This window comes from Lissotriton vulgaris, chromosome 1_1 (genome assembly GCF_964263255.1).
Source record: "Lissotriton vulgaris chromosome 1_1, aLisVul1.2, whole genome shotgun sequence".
Taxonomy (NCBI): Eukaryota; Metazoa; Chordata; class Amphibia; order Caudata; family Salamandridae; genus Lissotriton; species Lissotriton vulgaris.
Genome location: NC_141685.1, coordinates 2,119,388,642 through 2,119,411,873, shown reverse-complemented (window position 1 = coordinate 2,119,411,873; position 23,232 = coordinate 2,119,388,642). Strand labels below are relative to the sequence as shown.

The 23,232-nt window shown below is 43.8% G+C and overlaps 1 protein-coding gene across 3 annotated transcripts in view; it reads left to right on the top strand.

The window, feature by feature from the left end:
• Positions 1 to 23,232, top strand: part of ZFC3H1 (zinc finger C3H1-type containing) — an 833,014-nt gene that overhangs the window by 411,452 nt on the left and 398,330 nt on the right. The gene's annotated exons all lie outside the window — the stretch shown is intronic.

The window sequence follows — 23,232 nt, the reverse complement described above, 5'->3', positions numbered from 1 at the left end:
CCTGAGGTCTTAGAATTTGGCTACCTCAACTTGCCTCCTGACTGTATGGATATCATAAGGGAGGCAAGGAAGCCCACCACTAGAGCATGTTATACGGCAAAATGGAAGCGGTTTGTCATTAATTGTGCCGAACACAACATCAACCAGCTAGATGCATCTACTCACAACATCATTTGTTATCTGTTACATCTATACAAATGCAATCTGGCCTATGCTTCCATTAGTATACATTTGTTCGCAATAGCAGCTGATCTCCAGAACAGGCAGCATCTCTCGCTTTTCAGAGTGCCTGCCATCAAAGCTTTTCTGGAGGGACTCAAATGAGTTATTCCTCCGACACCCATCAGCGCCTGTATGGAACCTAAACGTGGTCCTCGCCAGGCTGATGGGCCAACCTTTTGAGCCTCTCCACTCATGCGAGATTCAATTCTTAACGTGGAAAGTGGCTTTCCTAATAACAATCACATCGCTACGACGAGTTAGTGAGCTTCAGGCACTCACTATCCAGGAGCCATTCATACAGATTCACTAACAGGGTGGTACTCAGCACTAACCCTAAGTTTCTGCCTAAAGTGGTTTCACAGTTCCATATCAATCAAACTAGAACTGCCAGTGTTCTTCCAGAATCCTGAGTCAGTGGCAGAGAGAATGCTCCACACACTAGACGTCAAAAGAGCTCTAATGTACAACATAGATAGGACAAAATATTTTAGGAAAACAAAACTGTTTGTTGACTTTTCGCCACAACACAAAGCAACCCCATTTCCAAAGCAGGTATAGCCATGGGGATCATTAAGTGCATTCAGATTTGCTATCAAAAGGCCAAGCGCACATTAACGGTGCCCCCGAGAGCCCACTCCACACTAACGTTGGGGGCCTCCATGGCTTTCCTTGGAAATATTCCTTTAGAAGACATATGTAGAGCAGCCACATGGTCTACCACACACACATTTACAAAACAATACTGCATAGATGTGCACTCCAAACAGCAGGCAGCTGTAGGGCAGGCTGTTCTAAAAAACACTTTTTCAAACTGCTGCAGCTGGCATAGGCGGCCGCCGCTAATGGAGGGACTGCTATGTCTTCTATGCACAGATTTGAATTCAGCTGCCCACATGCCTCGAACCGAATATGCTACTTACCAGAATGCATCTGTTCTTGGCATGTAGGGCTGCTGACAATAATATCGCCCGCCCTCCTCCCCGGCGCCTGTAGCGACAGCAGCACTCAGAATTACTCTTAGCATGGTCATCACTTACAGTGTTACACTCCATCTTTGACACAATTGCTAAAAACAATCTGAGGATGGAGAGGATGCCCATGCGCACTGTAGTCCAGGGGAGGAGCCACCTATCTCGTGATACTTTGAAGACTCTTCCAGGACAACAATGTGCAATCATCCAGACCCAACACTAGGCGGCGATCTATGCACAGATATGAATGTCAGCAGCCCTACATGCCAAGAACAGATGCATACTGGTAAGTAGCATATTCGTTTCCTTTCACAACAGTGGATGAAAAGTGACCCCTGACCAATGAACTCAAACCACTGTATGCAATAGCTACTACAATACCATTAAATCATCCACATAAACTTCTCAAGTCTAACCACCTCCCACTTCTGTCAGAGGAATTGATATTGCTTCCTTCAAAGGAGGAAGTAAAGAATGTTGTGTTAGGGAGAACAAGGTATGTATTGTTAAAACGTGATCATTTGTAAGAAAGATGGAACACTTAAGTCAGTCAGACAAACTTAAGGATGACAAAGTTTCAAGATGTAATTCACTTCCACAGGCCCCCTTGGACTTTAAGGATATGTACGCTTGCATCCATAGGGCTACAGCTCCCTTCCAGCACCCCAAGCTTGTGTTAAGTGGCAGTCCTTGCCCAATCATAGTGCAGCATTTGCCATTTATTTATACTTCTAGGGTTCTGACAAAATGTTATGTATTACAAATGGTTCATTTACACTACAGTGGGCTAGATAGTTCATTTGAGATAGTTGGACTCGCCACATATGTATTAGAGTGAGTCTCTTACCGTAGTAGTGTTAAGTGTGGCCTATTATTGAAGCTAAGGCTATTGACTGAGATCCTTTAATCACATTCAACCTGGTCTGAGCTGCAATCCGTCCGACCTGGTGTATGCTGCTTTTGCCAGATCCTTGAATGTAGGGTGCCCTCTGGGCATGTACATTCATTTTGTATGAGACCTGGCCAGCGAGATCTTGCTGTAGGAAGCTGGCTCTGTATAATCTGAAAGAAACACGTTAGTGATAGATTCCTTAATTAGAATTACCCCCAGGTGTCAGACTGGATCCGGAAAGTTTTCGTCAGCAGTCTTCCGGCGCGTCATAAGGTGGCGATGTGCTGCTCTGTGACAGTCATTGGCTTTGCAGTCGCAGAGATGACGTTGCCGCAGCTACTTAGATGCCGTCCACTCGTGCTGAAGTCGGTTCTTTCTTGCTCCTCTTCAACCTAACTTCAGTCCCTCAGGTGTTAACAAAAGCGATGGTGATGATCACTGCCCACCTTTAGAGGTCAGGTATATGTTCCCGAACCTTGACTAGCAGCTTTAGGCGGGCTTGCTGCAGTAATTCATGGGCCTCCTCAGGATTATAGGTAACTCCTTATCTCTTTCCAGATATGGTGGTGCTCAAGGCTTTTCCACTGCTGCAGAAAGTCCAGAACATTTATTATATGATCCTGATGTTTCAGGCGCAATTCTGGGTCTCTGTAGATGTTTCAGAGGCTTCTTGGACTTATGGCCTTGTGCATCCTCCACATTCTTAACACCAGCTGGCATATCTCTGGTTCTAGTGGGCTTGACATCAGGGCTGCATACACAGGAGGCATTGGATGATCAGCTCCAACCTGACCTGCAGTAGACTGTTTTCCCTTTCTCTTCCTGACTAAATGATTCTGACAAATACATTACTGCTGGGTTCGAGAGGGATTCAACTAGAAGAGGTGTTGAGCAAAGGCCTCTGGTCTCTCTGACAGCTCTACATACATCTTCCAGAAATTTGAGCGACCTGACTGGCTTTGGACTCCTTCCTCCGAGCCACCAAGTGGAGATCCTGAGCAGGTCCTGGTAGACAACTCAACTACCTGCCTTTGCTGAATAGGGTATGCCCTGGCTAGATCGGCTTGCCTTTGTCAAATTTGCTGTCAAAAGACATTCCTCTATGGTGCTCACTAGGAGATGCTTTCCTTCTGCTGTGGGACACAGAGTTCTGGTATTTCATTTCTACTGCTGCCTCTCCTTTCATGAAGAAAATAAGTCTCTCCTGAATCAACCCAGGCTTGGTGAACAGAGTATGGTACCCAGAGCTCCTGAACATTTGTCCTCCCATCTGGATTTAACTGTGGGAGGATCTCCTGTTTCAGCAGCCGGAGAGGGTCTTGCATCTTAGACTTTGCAACCTCTACTACTTCATGCTTGCTGCTTGAGCCACTGAAGTTAAATGTGTTTTGTCTGCTGGCCAAAGTAGTCTGTCACAACAAAACATTTTCTGGTTTGTTGGTATAAACCTTGCCACTAATATATTTGCTTTAAGTGTGAAATTGTGGCAGCCCCACTGGCATGGGCAGAAGCTATACTTCCATATATGGCTACAATTAAATCTTGTCTGGAGTCTGCATTAGAAAGCGTGCAATCACCACAGCCAGGAGTAGTTGCAAAAGGAACATTCTGGTCATTCAAGTGATAAAAATATTTAGAAGGATAGCCTTTTCTTTGGAAAAGGGGTGCAGTTTCGAAAAGCATTTACGGCAACCAAAATCTAATTTTGATAAGAGTCTTAGAGCATGTTATTGCTGAATTTTAGGTGTGTCTGTGGCAGATTTGGCCGCTTCCTCAGCCAGGTGATTCCCTACACATGAGTTTGTGGCAACCTATCCTTAAGATCTCCTATTTTAACCAAGAGCAGCTTGTGCTCGATTGGTCTACCCTTGGAATCCCTGAAGTCATTTTGTTAACAAAAATGTAATTGATCATTAAAGGAATGTACACAATAAGACTATTCACAGACACACACACGTGAGATCTGTATATTAAAGTGCGAGAAGTAAAGCCTTCTGATCAGCCAACTGCACAGTGCAATACCCAAGAGACTCTGCGAGTAGTTAGAGAGCGAAATGCGCCATCAGAGACAGTGCCCAAAACAATGGTGCATGTGGCTGAATATTTTTGTTTAGAACCTTTTGCAGGTTGAGCTAAACAATCAGTGTAAATGGTGTACTGATATTGGTCAAGAGGCAAAATCGTTGAAGGTAAAGGATAAACCCGTTAATATTGTAAGAATTCTTGTTTGTAAAGAAGGGTCAAAGAGTAAGTCTACATCAACGGCTGTTAAGGACGCAGCCCATTGTATCAACAAGGGTGGAGTCCTTTTGTTTTGGGAATGCTGGCTTTAGTTATTACTCAAAGACCGGCCCAGGAGCAACAACAGTACTGCACTTACTTTGAGAAAGATGGCGTGCCTTGCGGATGGCCATCTGTACCGCAGTTAATTTTTTTCAGTAGAAGCAAAACGCATTCCTGCAGTCAACTATAAATTCGATTTATAAGCTATGGGTACTGTTTTCACCTAGGTAAAGGTGACTTGTAAATCCAGTTGCACACAGAAAAACATGGATGACTTAGTTCGTAGTATTGACACGTGTATGTAAGTGGCAAGTTTTAAGTGAGTCCGATTGTCAAGATCTGAGTGTCAAGATGACCCGATGTCAAGTAGGAAGCTGAGAAATCTGGGCATCTCGGAGCATAAAGATGTTTAATACGTTGGGCATAATCGGGTACATATGTCCTGCCAAAATTCAGAAGCACCAACCGGGATTGCAATTTTTAAGCGTAGTTGAAGGTTGTAATTGAGCAAAGTTTTCCAAAAAGTGAGGGGCAAGACATTTTCCCTCATTTGTTAGTTCATATCCGTAGAAAAGCAACGTTGACATTTTTCAAGTTTAATTTGTAACAAAGGTCTGCAAAACGCAATATTACGCAATCTACTCTTCCTAAATGATGGTTCAGTTTATCGTCTGTTAAGTAGGGAAAAGCGTCTGAGTCAATTTCATGGAGAAACGACATCATTTATGCTGCAAAAACTCCTGGGCTGTTATAGCCTATAGGGAGTTGGACGTAGCGCATTTGTAAAACACGGGTGCAAAATGCAGACATGTCGTGGCTTTATGGAGCCAAATTGTGACTCAAAAACTGTTGGAAATATCCATAGTAGGTTTGTTTTTTACGAACCACATTGAGTGCCGTACTATGCTTATTTTGTACCGCAAATGTATGTGTATGACTCTTAAAATGTCTATTATCTAAGACTATGCGATATGAATGATCGGATTTCAGAACAGGAAATCTTATTCAATCGAGACACACTGGGCTCAGTTACGCCCTGGTACTCCAGATGGGAAAGAATTTTCTTACGGGGTGCTTCAGCATCCTGTTTAATATGATACTGCGGTTGTACCTCCAGTGTGGACTATGTAGGAATAACATGGTAAGGAGAATCCTTATCCCATCCAGTATGGTTACAATAGTGTGGGGGCCAATGCAAGGTCCCATTCAGAGCCATAAACTGGTTTGACTTCAGCAGCTAGAAGGTGTGAGAATGAAGGGAGAATGACTTCCTCATCCTGGGGACATGCAAGACCAAAAGGTGGGGCCAGCCGACCTTCACCAAGATAATGTCATAAGACATGGTTAAATTAATTGTTCCATAATATTATTTCACCTTCAATATAAATATCCAATTGATCTAGTCTGTGTGTGGTGGAGCTGCATGGTTATCCCCAATTTCAACTGTAATGTTTCAGTTGCGTTCGCGGTAGGTGGAGATTCTGACATACTATGATGACCTTCTTGAGGAGTCACCGTCTAGCTCCTGTGCAGTAGGAGGGTTAACACTTTCTGCGGCATATTTAGCTATTAAGGCCACAACTTTCTTTTTCTTACAAGTGATTTTAAAGAGGTCTATCCTCTTTCTTTATCTTCATGTCAGACGAGTGTGGTCTCCCTTTTCGGTGTCACATGCACGCGTCTCCAGTCAGATTGCCCTCCTCCATCTATTGATGGTCAGAAGAGTTCTGAAAGGAAAGAGAACAGGGATCAGAAATCTGATAAACTGTCAGGAGTCTTGATTTTTGTGCGATCATGAAAACCATATTTTTCAGAAGTTTCTGGGGGCAGGGGGCGTGGTCTAGTTTTTTTGTTCAGATTTGTTCCATGATTCCTAAGGAAGCTCATGGGTGGTTGTGGCATCCTTGTCCAAACTAGGCTTGCCAAGCAGTGCTACTGAAAGTCTGGGTCACAAACTATTACGTCTTGAAGACAAATATATAATAGCAACACTGAAAAGGCAACTAACGATTGCGTTCGGCTACCGTCACCGTGGCAAGTCGCTGGCATATAGCCAAAGATGCTGCTTCACCTTTAACATTAGAAAGAATAATTTAGGAGACGACAGGAAAATTCCCAACAATGTTTAGCTCCAAATCGAGGATAGGACCTGCCCCATGCTCTTTCTGTATCGGTTTGAGGACATTCAGTAGAACGGCCATCGAGGGAGTGCCAAGACCAAGAGTATAAACTGTGGCAAAAATAATCCCCCAGGTATTGTAGTTTGCTAGGGGGAGAACCAGGCAATTGACCTATTTTCTGGGTGATCCAAAATGGTAATTCTTCACGATTTGTAAGTTGTTCGCCCATAACTGAATGAACAATTACTGTTCTTATATCATGAGCTGCAGGCACCCAAGGTTGTTCTTACAGGGCCTCCCTCGCTAGTCCAGCCAGTAAGGCATGTGCAGTTCATTGGGTCATGCATCTATAGAAGACCACAAGAACACTGTATAAGGCGCAAGTCTGCACTAGATTTATATTAGCCAAATCTGGATATAGTGTATAACCTGCTAGTGCTGGCCATGCGGCCCTCTCACTACTTAAGGGGCCCATTCGGACAGTGCCATGCACATGGGGAAGTGTGCCATTAAACCATGTCTGGTGTTCCCAGATGGTAAGAGGATTTTCAACAAGTGCATTTGGATAATAGGCATAAAGAGCCTGAGGATTGGTGTCTTCTTGAAAAGTATCATTAGCCTCTGCAGCTCGGAAGGTGACCAAAGAATAAAAAACTTAAAAGCGGAATGCTGCGTCTGCTTCAGTTACAAACATCACAGCAGCTCCTGCATTAGGATCTCCGTGTTGCATTAAATGCGGAGATACTGCCGGGCGGCAGTTAACAGCAGTAGCTTTGGGTTGAGCCATAACTAAACCAAAAAAGGTTCAAAGGATAGCACATCAGGTTGTAAACTTTATAATATTCAAGCTTGAAAAACCAACAGCACTAGGTGCTACCTAAAACGTATGGAGGAAAAATCCCTGATACCACGGATGTCTTTGGGAAAAGGTGCAAGAGTATTACAGACCAGTACAATCACTTCTCTGCGTTCCCAGAAGTAAGTGCAAGACAGATGTTGCCAGTGCCATTTTGCCGGGATTCTGCTCAGGAACAGAACTATGCTTGTAACCATAAAACTACATAAAAAGGCGAGAGGGGTCCTACTTGTCAAAGGGACAGGACACCAACAGTAGACAATTATGTCAAACAAAAGATCCCTTTGGGCTCTTTATAAAGCATACAGCAAAGCCAACTTGCATTCAATCATAAGACACTTGCCAGCACCAAATAGAAACCGAGAGTATAATATATAAAATATTCCGTATTTATTATTTATAATTAAACAGTTACCATAAAATCAACACCAGTATTACATCAATACAATCATAATTTAAAAACATTTCATTCCTACAATCTAGGGAGAACCTTGCAATAAAAAAGCTAACAAACAACAATCTGCTGCATATCAAAACCACATTAGACCCTTCGGATGCATAGTTACTTGCTGATGTTCCCTGTTTGAAGTATCAATAACATTACTTTCCTCCTATATATAAAAAATAACCAGAAGTGTTTTCAAAACTTTCTTAAACCACAAACTGCTCTATACAAGCCAGATGTTTGAATGCTTTCTTGTATGCTTTATAAGGAGCTCAAAGGGATCTTTTGTTTGACATAAGTGTAACCATAAAACAACAGTGTGTGGGGACTGATTCACCATGCCACCTCAGTATCTATGAGCCTGCGTCTGACTAGCAATATTGCCTCACTTGCCCTCCTAATCTTATCAGGGAAACAAGTGAATTGAACACCCCATAACACAACACACTTGACCCTCTCAGGGATTGCTGTAAAAGGACGACTACGACGGCTTCAACAACGAAGAAAGCAGTTTTTTTAGTACAGTATGTCACTACATCGACGACTACTGTCTCAATGTCGATGGCAACATAGTCACTGACCTCGTCGACGACTACGACCCCATCGTCGACGGCAGGTAAGACTGCGTCGACGATAAGCATCAAGAAGACACAGTTGACGACGAAGCAGTCGTCGACGCTGCACTCGCCGACGACTTACTCGTCAACTAAGATATCGTCGACGTCTACAACATCGTCGACGTCTACAACATCTTCGACAAAGACTCCATTGACCAAGACACCGTCAACGCGAGCACCGTCGACGAGGAGGCCGTCGTTAAGATCTCCAGTGACACCAGTATCGACGACTGCACCATCGACGATAACCTTGACTACAACATCTGTCGACGCCTCGTCGTAGACTTCCACTCTGTCGACAGGCTCATCATCGACGATGGATCCAAGTTTGAAGAGCACATATGTGCACCTTAGGATCACAAAAAAGACTCTAACGCCAGATTTAACATCCCCAAGTAGTCTAACCGCTGCCTCCAGCATGTCTCCTTGAGGAGGAGGATTCAGATGAAGGGGACATGTTCCAAACTGCGACAAGCACCTCTGAGCTTAATGTGAAATATCAGGAAAGTTCGGATGAAGATGAGGAGCAGGAGGAATAATATCATCCACCTCCTCCACCAATGGTTTGCCATCCAGCCTCTTTAGTCTTGGACTTACAATACCTCATATCAGATTACAAACCGATTTCCACAGTCACTTGCACCTCAACCCTCAGCAGTATCTCTCCCCAAGACCACGGCCTCCACTTTTAAATTTACAGCCTTATCCAGTCAACTTATCACATACTCAGTCTACAGATGAATACGAGGAAGAAGACAAGCATGAAGAGGGAGAGCTTCAATCTTACCACGATGAATGGGATGACTGTCATTCCCTGCCCTGCTTCTCCAGTACAGGCACAAGCGGACTCGCCACCCGCAGACATTGGAGGGTTCCATAATGTCATTGAGAGGGCAGCTCAACGTTTCCAAAACCCCATGGTCTCTCTCCAGCAGGAATGCTTCTTATATGATTTTAAGGAGCCCTTCAAAAAATCTGTGAAATCAATACCTAATAAAGAATACCTGTGGGGACAAGGTGTTAACGTGATACAGAACCCTTCCTCAGTACCTCCGGTAGTTCCTCGCTTAGACAAGAAGTATAGAACGCCTGATACTGCGTCCGCTTGTTTAATAGGACATCCCAAGCCGGACTCGGTGATTACACAGGCAGCTCAAAAGAAGCCCAAAAATCCTTCTGCATCGTTGTCAGCTCCGCCAGATAAAGAAGGCCGAAGGCTGGACAATATTGGGAAACGTTTCTCAACAATGTCTGCGCTGACAGTAAAGGCTTTCAATGCCTTAGCGCTTTTGGGACATTGAAACAGACCGTTCTGGGCAGACATAGCCCCTTATCTAACATCCTTGCCTGAGGAATCGAAGGAAGAAGCGAAGAAAATATTACTCGAAGGGGAACGCTCAGCGTCAGAAATAATAGACTGTGCGATGGATATTCCTACAACAGGATTTCGCCAACTTGCCGAGGCAGCTGTTTTGAGACTGCAAGGTTGGCTGAAGGCAACTTCCTTTCGTCCCGAGATTCAGATGAAAATCTTGGATATGCCTTATGATGGGCAATTTCTCTTTGGACCTCAGATCGATGAGGTGTTGGGAACTCTCCAATACAAAAGTCCGTCCTTTCACGGCTCAAGAGGAAGAGGACAGTCCTCTTACAAGGGGGATTATCAATATCGGTCTTCATACTCTTCGGGGCTGCAACATCGGCCACAGTTTCAACAGTGCCAACAGCAGCACCAACAATCTTCGTACGGCAAAACGCCCTTTCGGGGTAAAGGCCAACGAAAAGGCAACACTCCTAGACAATGACCTTTCCCTTCGGCCAGTCTCCAATTCATCTGTGCCCTCAAAGATCGGAGGAAGAATTTTCCATTACCTAGAAAATTGGTAGAAAATTACCACGGACCGGTGGATTCTACAATTAGTTCAATTTGGCCATTCATTGGAGTTCCTTCACATACCTCCCCAAACCCCTCCCCGACCTAAGCTTCACAAACATCTGCGTCTGCTTCTCCAAGAGGTCTCTCTTATGCTCCAGAAAGGGGCAATAAAAAAAGTCACTCTGTCCCAACGAGGGAACGTATATTTTTCCTGCTTCTTCCTAATTCAGAAGAAGGAAAAGAAATGGAGGCCGATTTTAGACCTCAGAGCCCTCAACAAATTCCTAAAAAAGCAGTCGTTTCGTATGGTACCGATCCAGGAGGTCTTACAACTCCTAGATATGAAAGATTACATGGTATACCTGGATCTTCAGGATGCTTATTTTCACATCCCAATTGACAAATATCACAAAGTTTTTAAGATTTGAAGTAGCGGGTAGACACTTCCAGTTTCGTGTCCTACCTTTCGGACTCAAGTCTGCACCTCGCATTTTTACAAAATGCGCTTCTCCAGTGGTTGCATATCTCAGACGACAGCACCATCGAGTTTTTCCATATCTGGACGACTGGCTGATCAAAGCTCCATCCCTAGAAGACGCGTCCAGGTATTCCAACGCTTGTTTGCAACTTTTCAATCGTTTAGGACTCGCACTCAATCTGGAAAAATCAGTCCTGCCTTCTCAACGTATACATTTCCTAGGCGCTACACTCGACACAGAGCTCAGAAAAGCTTTTCCATCACAGGAGAGAATGGAAAAGATAGTGACACTGGCGGTTCTCGTAGCCTCAGAGAACCTAAACGGTTCGCCTTTTCAAGTCACTACTCTGAATGATGTCGTCATGCATCCTACTGGTTCCCCACTGCCGCCTAAAGATGCGTCCTCTCCAAGAGGCACTCTTAGCGCAATGGGTCCAATGTACAGGGTCATTAGACGATCCTGTAAAGATTACTCCCCAAATTGTCAAGGCTCTGCAATGGTGGAGGTCTATTCGAAATCTTTCTCAAGGCTTGCCCTTCTTACTTCCGGCTTCGCCTCATGTCATCACAACGGACGCCTCTCTGGGAGGCTGGGGAGCTTTCCTCCAAGAACTGCAGATAAGCGGAAAGTGGTCCCCCCCTTCAAAAAAGGGCTTCATATAAATCGCCTCTAACTGCGGGCGGTCTTCCTCGCCCTTCAAGCCTTTCTCCCAAGAATCAAGAACTCACTATTGCTCGTACGTACAGACAATACCACGACTATGCACTATCTCAACAAACAAGGAGGGACTCGTTCTCTAACACTCTCTCGCAAATCACCGACAATCTGGAACTGGTTAATCCTGCACAATCTCATTTCGGGCGGAATATGTCCCAGGCACGGACAACGTTGTAGCTGATTCACTAAGCAGACAACACACAATGTCTCATGAGTGGGAGCTGGGTCAAGAGATCCTCAACCAAGTATTCTCTCAATGGGGTACTCCTCTGATTGACCTATTCGCTACAAAAGCCAAATGCCAACACTTTGCAAGCTGGCATCCCCAAAAAGGATCTCTAGGGAATGCATTTTCGATCGCATGGTGCAACGTCTTTGCGTACGCCTTTCCGCCATTTCCAATGATTCCCAGAGTCCTCAGGAAATTGAAAGCGGAGCCCTGTACACACATTCTGATAGCCCCAACCTGGCCTCGCCAACATTGGCTCACAGAACTCCACCGTCTGTCTCTAGAACCACCAATGCGATTGAAGCAGTTTCCATCCCTCCTCACGATGAGCAACAGGCAAGTCCAGCTTCCAAATCTGGCATCACTCAGATTATCCGCTTGGCTCCTGAGTTCAAGGAATTCCAGAATTAAAATATTCCGCCAGATTGTAGAGCCATTCTGGCTCGGGCAAGAGCAGATAGTACCAACAAAACATTCTTTGAAATGGAATAGGTTTTGTATTTGGTGTAAGACTCAGAAGATAAATCCTTTTTCTTCTCCAGAACAAATACTGCCTTACCTTCTCCATCTAGCAAACTCTGGCCTAGCTCATGTTATGTTAAAAATGCTTATACCGCGCTCAGTCACCAATCGGTTTCATGGCGCTCAAAACAATTGCAGGGAAACAGGACAACACAGTAACTCAATAGGCTAACTGAAAGATGTGAGTCTTGAGTAATTTACGGAAGCAAGCATAGCGAGGGCAGATCCTGACGGAAATTCCACATTGTGGGGGCCAAAAAAGAAAAACATGAACCACCATGCTTTTTGCGTCTGAACCTAGGGGTTGACAGCAGGTTGTGAGAAGCCGATCCAAGGTCTCTAGAGGGGGTATAGCGCTGAAGGCTAGATGTAGTAAAGGCCGGGGCTAGATCTGATAGTGCCTTAAAAACCGTGCAGCCAAGTTTGAACAAGCAGCGTTAGGCTACGGGGAGCCAGTGTAATCTTTTCATCAGGGGCAAGATATGTTGGAATTTGAGCTGATGAAAGATTAGTCTAGCCGCCTGCTTTAGCACCAGCTGCAACGATGGAGATGGTAGGCCGGAATTCCAACATAGAGGATGTTAGCGTAATCAATTCGCGAAGTGACCAGAGTCATGATGACAAGAGTGAGTGCCTCGGTGTTGGGAAATCTACGAATTTTGCAGATCCTGCGAAGATGGAAAAAGCAGGAAGATGTTACTGTGTTAATTAAGGGACTCATGGACAGGTCACTAGATGTGATGATCCCTAGACTCTTCACAGAGTTGACGGGACAGGGCGGAGGCCCCAGAGATGATGGCCAGAAGCTTGAGGTCCAAGGATTAGCTGGCCCGCCCGTCAACACCAACTCAGTCTTGCTGGGGTTGAGCTTGAGCTGACTGTAGTGCATCCACTCGGAGATCGCCAGCATGGTGGTTTGAAAATTGAAAGAAGGGGAGGGATGAAGTGGAAAAATCAGTTGTAAATCATCCGCATAATTGAAAATGGTCACAGGAGTGTGACGTAGAGAGGCCAGGAGGGGTTGCATATAAAGATTAAACAATAACGGTGACAAAGCAGAGCCCTGAGGGACTCCGCAAAATAAAGGGTAGTAAGGGGCAGAGTAAGTGGACAGGTGGACGGCTTGAACGCTGGTGCAAGAAAGATGTGATCCAGGAGAGGGCCACACCCTGGATGCCCGCGTTATTGACACGGTCGATCAAGATGGTGTGATCGACAGTGTCAAACGCCGCCGACAGGTCCAACAGTACAAGGGCGTGGGCGATGTTCTTGATGGCACCGTGCCTCAGTGCTTCCATCACAGCCACAGTAACAGCTTCGGTGGAATGCGCTGGTCGAAAGCCTGTTGCTGATTGTCCAAAAAGGCAGAGCTCTCGATGAATGCACTGAGGCAACGGGTGACGTAGGTCTCTATGATTTTCCCCAAATAGGGAAGATGGGAAATAGGTCGAAAGTTACTCATGACCGAAGGGTCGGCGCCCGGCTTTTTTAATATGGGCAACACAACCGCCTTTTTGAAGGAGGCTGGGACGATGCCGGTGGCAAGTGATTTATTGAGAAGTGACCGGGGGGGGGGGGCGGGGGGGGGGTGTATCGGTTGGGGGGAACAGGGCAGGCCAAGAAGGTGTCTTTGAGAATTTGCGGGGGACAACAATCGTTGGGGGAACCAGAGCTCACTAGGTGTAACAGGGAAGTGAACTCAGCCAAGGAAATGGGAGGGACAACATCGAATCAACAGGGGTCCATAGGGGGCAGAGGAGTGTAAGAGGAAGGGGAGGGGATGTTGTTTTTAATGGTGACAATTTTTTCAGTAAAATACGAATTCAGAGAGTCGCAAAGAGCTTGGGTGCTTTCATCAAGGTCCACTTGGCGGCCATATCCCGTTACAGGAGATCTACTACAGATCTATCTCTCTGGTCTCACAGATTGATCAAACAGTTTCTTAAAGGTCTCTTCAGGACTTTTCCACCTGTGAAGACTTTACCGCCTACCTGGCAACTTAACACGGTCCTTAATCGGCTCATGAAGGATCCCTTGAACCAGTACACAGGGCTGATCTGAAATGCCTCTCTTGGAAGACAGCACTCCTTCTTGCACTTACTTCGGCAAGATGAGTACGTTAAATCCAAGCTTTCTCAATTCAGGAGCCCTTTCTCCAATTCAGGCAAGACAGAGTAATATTGCGAACAAATCCAAAATTTGTACCAAAAGTCCCGTCTGACTTCCATCTCAATTAGCCTGTTGTCTTGCGCTCTTTCTTTCCAAATTCTCAGACCGCAGCAGAAAGAATGTTACATTCTCTGGACCTTAAACGCTGTCTGAAATTTTATATTGAGAAAACAAAATCCTTTCGTATATCTAACCAACTTTTTGTAGCTTACAGTAGACCCAGGAAAGGTCTTCCACTCACTAAGCAAAGTATTTCTCGCTGAATCTCTGTAGCTATTGTATTCTGTCACGATCAGGCAGGAGAAACACATGCATTCTAAAGTACGAGCATATTCTACTAGAGCGACGTCTACATCCATGGCGCCGTTCGCAGGAGTACCAATCGTAGACCTTTGCAGAGCGGCAACATGGAAGTCGCCACATACCTTCACCAGGCATTACTGCCTGGATACAGAACTCATGCAAGAGTCTGTTGTAGGACAAGCAGTACTTCGCCATCTGTTTCAATAGAGGTGAGCCTTCCTTTCATCCCACCAACCGTTTTCCATGTATGCACATTTCTTTATTGTATTGTTTGATGGTATTGCTGCTTATAATAGAATTTTCTATTGGTCACTTGATATGTTATTATCTGATAACTTGTATATTCTATACCATTGCCTCCGTAACATTGCCTGCTGGATGGATAACAACTTCCTGAGATTAAACGCAGGAAAAACCGAGGTTCTCTTTTTCCATCAATCCTCCCCTTTGGGTTCGCACCTCTGGTGGCCAGTTGAGCTGAGTGCGGCTCCCTCCCCCAGGGATTCTGTACGAAGCCTCGGGGTTAGATGGGACACCAATCTCTTTTCACAACCAATTGCAGGCTGTCTCAGCCGCCTGTTTTTAAAAAATCAGGATGATTAAAAAATGTATCAATTATCTCCCCAGCAACACTAGGAAAACTGTTGTTCAGGCATTAATTACGTCTCACCTAGACTACGCCAATGGGTTATATCTTGGACTGGCCGCTGGCCTATGCCATAGGTTTCAAATAGTTCAAAATGCTGCGGTCCGGCTTGTCTGTGGTAACTCCCTTCGGGAGCATATATCACCACACCGGCGGAGACTGCACTGGCTGCCAGTTGACAAAAGGGTAGAGTTTAAAGCACTTACTCTAGCTCATCGGGCTATAAAAGGACAGGGATCGTCTCATCTGGCATCCTGCCTCTGCCCCTACAGTAATGCCAGAGATCTCCGATCCAATTCAAAATGTCTGTTGTTTACCCGCAGATTTAAAAAAGCTCCCTCTGGGGGTAAAACTTTCCAGGTGTGTGCTTCTTCTCAGTGGAATAAACTTTCCATCTCCCTCCGTAAGATCGAGGAGGAATTACCATTCCGCAAAGCTTTGAAAACCTTTCTCTTCTGCTAAACGTCCTTGGACAAGATCTAGTATCTCGAGCATGAGCGCCGGGACACCCCGTCGGGGTAGCTGTGCACTATATAAAATACACAAATAAAATAATAAATAAACCATCCGAAATGTGCTTATCATTGCTTGCTACTCTGATTCAGGCATGCGAATCTATGAAAAACACCCCTAATACTGGTTAAGAAATGCATTACTTACCTGTAACTGCAGTTATCCAGTATTGGTGTCTTTCATAGATTCACATGCAACCCTCCCGCCTCCCCTGGAAGGACTAATCTAATTCTCTCAGTGATGTACTTGTTTAGCATGGTGCTTCCGAAAATCTGAGGGACTGAGGCTCCTTCCAGGAGGGTTCTAAAGGGAGGCGATATCTAATTGGCTCTTCTCTAGAGTTTGGTCCTTTCTACAAAAGGAAAGGATATGTTACTAAGGTGAGTCCCTCAGGCCTATTTCTCTATATGTCTAATAGGACATTACTATCTTTATGTACTGGGTACTCGCATCTGGAAGACGGGGAATGATTCAGGCATGTGAATCTATGAAAGACACCAATACTGGATAACTGCAGTTACAGGTCTGTGGTGTTCAGACTAAATCCCAGGAAAAGAACAGAACATGAAAATATATGCTGGTTATGTGTGAACGTACAATGTGGCACAAAGCAACATGTTTATAAAGTAGCATGTGCAAAAGAGAATGATGCACCGTTAGGCTAACCTAGGGAAAAGTACAATGGGCCATGCAGGAAACACATCAATTTCTTATGAAAAACGTACTTAGATATTTACATATTTCTTGGTCTTAAAATAAATATTGAAAGAAGCTTTTTTGTATATAAAATTGGTGTGGATCTCCTTTTTGTCGTGTCATTTATTAGTCACTGTGTGCATAACAAATGTCTTACTCTGTTAGGCTTCAGGCTGCTCAACCACACTACCGCAAATAGAACACTTTGGGTTTACATTGAGCCTGTACACTTCTGGGGTTATCTATGGACTCTTTGCACAATAAATCCATTTATTGGTATATCACAAAGTGCCAGCTTCCTGCATCCACAAACCAGGTACTCTGAGCTGGCCTCACTGGGTCCCTGTAGCCACTCAGCGCTCCATCACGGTAGACCTTAACTTGAGACTTTGTCACAGTCCAGTCAAATAGATATCCACAGTTGTCACACTGTCTTTTGGTGCTTTTTTTATTAAAATCTTTAAAATTGCATATTTTTTGTTCTACTGATTCGATTTTTGTTGTTTTGGTTGTGTTCATTTTCTAACTCTGTTGTAGAAGTCTTTTGTGGTATTTTCACTGTTACTGTTTGAAGTGTTGCACAAATGCTTTAGACATTGCTTCTGATGTAGGCCTGACTGCTCTGTTCCAAGCTTCCGACGGTTGAGCACAGATCAATTCCGGGTGTGCTTGTGACTTCAACCTGATTAGAATTGTGGTTACTGCTTGAAGAATTTCAGCCTCCCTCAACTAGTGACACAATTTCTTACGTAGATACTTTTTTCATCAGGATTGCCCAGTTCAGATGCTAGTCACAGATGCCTCTCCTTGGAAGGGGATCTCCCATAAGCCATTTGAAGGCTCTGGTCCGACAAGGAAAAACTATTGTATCAATCTCCTAGAGTTGAGAATGGTACACTTATCTCTGAAGTCATTCTTGCCCTTGCTCATGATAATTCTGTTCTCTTGGGACTCTGGAGTAGCCACACGCTCTATACATGCAATTCTATTGTATTGATTCAGATCGACAATACAACAAAAATGCATTTCCTGAACAAACCGGGAGGTGCGCAGTCCAGACTGTTATCCATAACACTGTTATCCATAGAGACTTAGGCCATATGGAAGTGGCTCACAGCAAGGAACATATCCATCACAGTAGTCCACCTCGTTTAGGCATTCAAAACTTAGAAGCAGTATTCAAGAGGACCAGGACTGGGTTCCAGACGACCAAGTCGCAGAAGCAATTTTCCAAGAATGGGACACAAAAAAAGTTCCAAGATTGCACCTTCATATTTTACCTGCCTATGTAGAAAGGAATTGCTTTTTTTTGATTGGTCTACGCATTTCATCTGATCTCCCTCGTTCTGCCAGTTTTGGTCAAACTTTACAAACCCAGGTTTAGAGTGATAGTGCTGAAATGAGCTCGTCAGTGGTGGTTCATGGATTTTCTTTACTTGTCCGAGCGTCCACATAGAAGTCTGCAGACAGGATCTCCTTTACACCTTGCAGCTAGAACAGCCTGTTGGAAATCTCCTTCACAAGCCTTTTTTATAATACTTGTAGTTGCAGATATTTTTTAGATGGCATTGAAGCTTTTACTCATGTTAATTCTACTTTGCTTTCTTGGGAAGTTATCATTGTGTTACCTAAATTAATGGGTCTCCCGTTTGAACCCATTCACAAAGCCTCCTCAACACCTCATATGGAAGGCAGTTTTTTTAGTTGCTATTAATTTGGAGCACAGAGTAAATGAAATTCAAGCCTTGTTCACTCCAGAACCATTCAATACATTTGTAGAGCGCGCTACTCACCCGTGAGGATGTCAAGACGCTAAGGGGGGAGAGAGGGGGAGGGGTGACAAGGGGGTGCCGCTACTGCTGAAATAGCCAGGTTTTGAGCAGTCTCCTGAAGGTGAGATGGTCCTGGGTCAGTCGTAGGTGTGCGGGAAGGGAGTTCCATGTCTTGGCTGCCAGGTAGGAGAATGATCTTCCTCCGGTGGTGGCTCTGCGAATCCGTGGGACGGTGGCAAGGGCGAGGCTGCAGGAGCGGAGCTGGTGGGTGGTGGTGTGGAACGAGAGGCGGTTGTTGAGGTATTCGGGGCCCATGTAGTGGAGTGTTTAGTGTGCGTGGGTGAGCAGCCTGAACGTGATCATCTTGCTGACGGGGAGCCAGTGCAGGTTTCTCAGGTGGGTGGATATGTGGTTGCGGCGAGGGATGTCGAGGATGAGTCGTGCGGAGGTGTTCTGTATGCGCTGAAGCAGTTTCTGAAGTTTGGCTGAATACTTTCACAGTGTTCAATGGTAATAGAATGATAAGAATCCATACTAGTTTTCTTCCCAAGGTGGTTTTGGATTTTTACAGTAATCCGATGGTTTCTTAACCTTCATTTTCCTTCTAATTCAGTAACTCCAGTAGAGACCTCTGAATTCCTGTATGTAAAATGTTTTGAAATTCTATTTAGATAAAACTAAATTTGACAAGTGGATCATCTCTTCATAAATGGTCCAGCAAGAACCGGTTTACACTCTACAAAGCAGCCCATCTTTAGACGTATAGTTTCTTGTATACGTTTTACATATCACTTTGCGAAAATGACCTTCCCTAGTAGACCTAAAGCGCTCTTGTGGAAAATCTGCTACAATAGCCCATTCTTAGGAATGTTCCTGTTTCAGAAATTTGCAAGGCTGCTATTTGGAGATCTGGTCACACTTTCACTAGAGATTGTCTGGATTCACCCTTCATTGAGGTTACTGAAGTAGGACAGGCTTCTTTAAGGAATCTTTTTGGGTGATGAGTGGTACTGTCCTAATTTCTTTTCCGCTCTTTTATGGGATGGGCTTTCTATTCTGTTCAGTCCTTATGACTATCCCCTGGCAGAGAAGGAAAAGTTGTATTCCATGTAATCTTAGTTCTCTTCTAGCGGAATATGCCTCGATCATAACAACCCTCCCACCTCCCTGGTCAAGCAATACTGGTCATCAGTTGTTCAGCCAGGATCCTCAAATCTTCTGGTCAGTACCAGTTTTGTTCTCTAGGCTTTACCTTGCTGCCTATTGGCTGATTATGTATTTCATTCACTTTTCCTTTTTTATTTAAAAAAAGAAATAACGGTTTGTGACATATTTTTTAGGGTCACTTATCTTTTTCTGTAACAATATATACCATTGTTATTAGTATTATGTTCTAAAATGAAATACCAATGAAATTTAGCCTCACAGAATGAGTTACTATTTAAGAACAGCCCGGAAAGACAGAGGGCTAATAATCTGGTACCTAGAATGACCACAACATTCAGTAATGGCTCACATAGATTGCGGAGAGCTATGAAGGCACAATGGAGCCTACTAGAATCTGATCCTATTATTTGAAACATATAAGTCTCACACCGAAAGTTACTTACTGAAAATCTACATCAATAAAAGACTGTTTGGTCCACATTGGCCTGCAAGAAGAGGCCCCAATCACAAACTTCATTGCATGCGCTATTGATTTTGTTATGTGTCTTAGAATGCTCCTGCAGTTATAAATACGTGGGCAGTTCGAAGTTGCAGTTGAAAGTCTGCATCCTACAGCATTTGCGAGCAATTTCCAATAAAGATTTCAATTATCACATAGCTAGACATTTTGCTGAAAAACATTATTGTAACAGATTGTTGCAATTCTATGGAATAGATAAAATAATGCCACACCAGAGAGACAGAGAAACGTCTCAGCATACTGGAGTCGAGATACATCATTAAAAACTCCCAATTGATTAAATAGAGAAGAAGAATTAGCTACCCCCACAGGAGTCTAGGGTCAGTCTGGCACCTATTGTGCTAAGGCTACCTATCAGTAAGTTTTTATTGTAGTATCACTGATTTTAAGTAGGGAATAAGTAATCAATTGATGTGCACAAGGAGAAATGGGTTGTTATAACAGTCTTGCGTGTATTATATGCCTTCTTTGTTAATTAAATCACAGTTTCGAATCCAGGGATTTTCCTGGCACATTTCTTTGTTGCATGAAAGGCATTTGTGATATGTTTTTCCCATTTCTATTTACACTTTCAATGTAATTTTATTGATTTCATTTAATTTCCCAATTTATCACAGTATCACTTACTAGTGATCAATTTTAGATATCTGCACCACAGTTTGCTCTTTCCCCGAACAGAGTTTCACAGTTCATTGGAAATATGGGGTACAGTACCCAAAAGCAAACATGAGCAAACACTAAAATTAGACAGTCTCTGTATTTATCCATATATAGTCTTATGAATTGATTGTGAACATGAGGTATAGTATCCGAGAGCAAACTCATGCCTTGCGTATCCACATAACTAGCAAGGCATTCGGCGGCACAGTGTTTTAATTGCTATCACAAAACAATGCATAACTACAACGTTACGTGTTCGTTGCCTCTGTTTTGCTCATAGTTTCCTTATTGTCCATGCTTAATGAGAACACACAGCTCTTATGAACCAGTGTGGTCCTACCATTGTTAAAAACACTTAATCGAAATTGGGAACGTTGCCGACCCAATTAGGGGTTTTGGCAACTGCAGAGAATGCAATGGTTCTACTGTGCAAATGTTGCATAAGGCGGGTACATACGCATGTATTACGAATTTTTAAATACTCTAATTGCTAACGTCCCAGGATTGTTCAAATCTCTTTTTTGAATACGGAAACGCTGACACCACAACAAACATATCACGGCAACAGCCTTGTGTCAAATGGTTATAAAACGCAAACATTGCTGAATAATGCTGTATAATTAAATTTCATTAATATGGATGATGATTGACTATCTCTAATATCAGTGAGGGTTGTTGTAAGAACATCAATCAGTATGTATAGTGTGTTCTCACATTCTCTGGGCATGAAAGTGTATTTCTAAGGGAATTTGCACTGTCACTTTACTCAAAAGGCCAACGCTGAAACTCTATCTTGGTGCACAATAAAAGATTGTGCAAAGTCCCCTGGTGTACTGCTTTTTTTCCCTCTGGAGTGCCGGAGAAGCTTACGTGGTGATTAAGACGGCGGCTGCAGCGACAGAGAGCTATATATGTATATATATATGTGTGTGTGTATTTGTGTGTGTGTGTGTACAAAATGCTATCTAGGACAATCTGAAAACCTTCCTCTGGTAATGCAATTCTCCACATCAGTAGCTTCCACCCCACAAGTCTCAAGGAGAGCATACCATATGCGGCGTGCCTCCGGATGTAGCTTAATTGCAGTACACATGAATGATTGATACAATCTACAAAGAGCTTGTTCAGGAAATTGAAATGTAGAGGATACAGTACCAAAACATTAGCCAGAAAAAAACAGAAAAGTGCCAATACCAAAAGAGAAGACCTGCTACTTTCCACAACAAATAGAAATAAAAATACTAATGAAAAGGAAACAATAAGAGCCCTGTTGTACATGTGTAACTTGACAAATAAAATATGTTGAAAAAAAAATAGTCTCCAGATTGATCACAGGCTTCAATGCCTACCATACTAACCTCCGTAAAATATTGCACAGGCATTTGCAACTAGTACGTAGGGATCCAGTCATAGGTCCCACCTGCACCAAACTTTCCCAGATTACATTCAGAAGAGCAAAGTCTATGCGCCAGGAGCTTGTTTGTAATGCACCAACAATAGAGAAGGGAACTGGCTGACTCAAACCACAGAGAGGGTTTCACAAATGCTTTAAATGCCCAGCGTGCAAACATGGAATGAATACTAAAACAGTCCCTTTGCCACTTAGACAAACGCCTTTTGAAATCCGAGGCAGTTAGACTTGTAAAACCGATTTCGCAGTTTACGTTCTCCAATGCACATGTGCAAAACAGTACGTGGGAAGCACCATACACCCTGTGCACGTGCGGCAATTACAACATCTTAGGACCATCTCTCATGATGACCCTACAATTCTGGAAGCAAGATACATGCCATGGAGGTAAGGCGCAAGCACTTTTCTTCTTTGTGATTGATAGTGTCCCTGAAAACCTTAGAAGAGGGGACAGACAGCTATCACTCAGGAGATTAGAATCAAGGTATGTTATCCTACTTGATTCCAAAATCCCAAATGGCATGAATGCAGACGAGGCACTCAATGTAAATCTCTGATTAGATAGCGTCTTGTCCCGTTCCGTATCCCATTCCGTAGCGTTAGGTTCTTACACTTTAGTCACTTTTTATATTTTTTGGGCACATTTTTCACGGTTAAGTTAACAATTTTTACAATAGTTGAGCGGCTCTTTACTTTTTAATCAGATTCATCAACCAAGGATAAAGAGACCCTGGGGCAATTGGCTGCTTGGGCTTTATACATCGTCTGTTCCTTTCCTACCTTACGTGTATTGGCATATTATCTAGTACTCAGTTGTATGTACTTACTAATTGTTATTCAGAAAGGCACTTACTCCTTTGAACATCTCTAGAAAAGCTGCTCCCTATGGTATGTAATAGTTTTGCTTCCCCACTCCTTTTTGCAAACCAATCAGCTGGCTGAGCAAACTTTTCACATGTTGGATGTGAAGAGTGCGCTCCGGTGTCTATTGAAAACACCTTTCAATTTGACTCTTAGTATCTTGCAGTCAAGGCAGCTAGTATCTAAACATGCACGGTTCAGAGAGATTGTGTGTTGCATCAGTATTCCTATCTAATAGCAAACTGAGCGCCCTGTTTTCATGCAAATACTATGGGTGTGGAATGA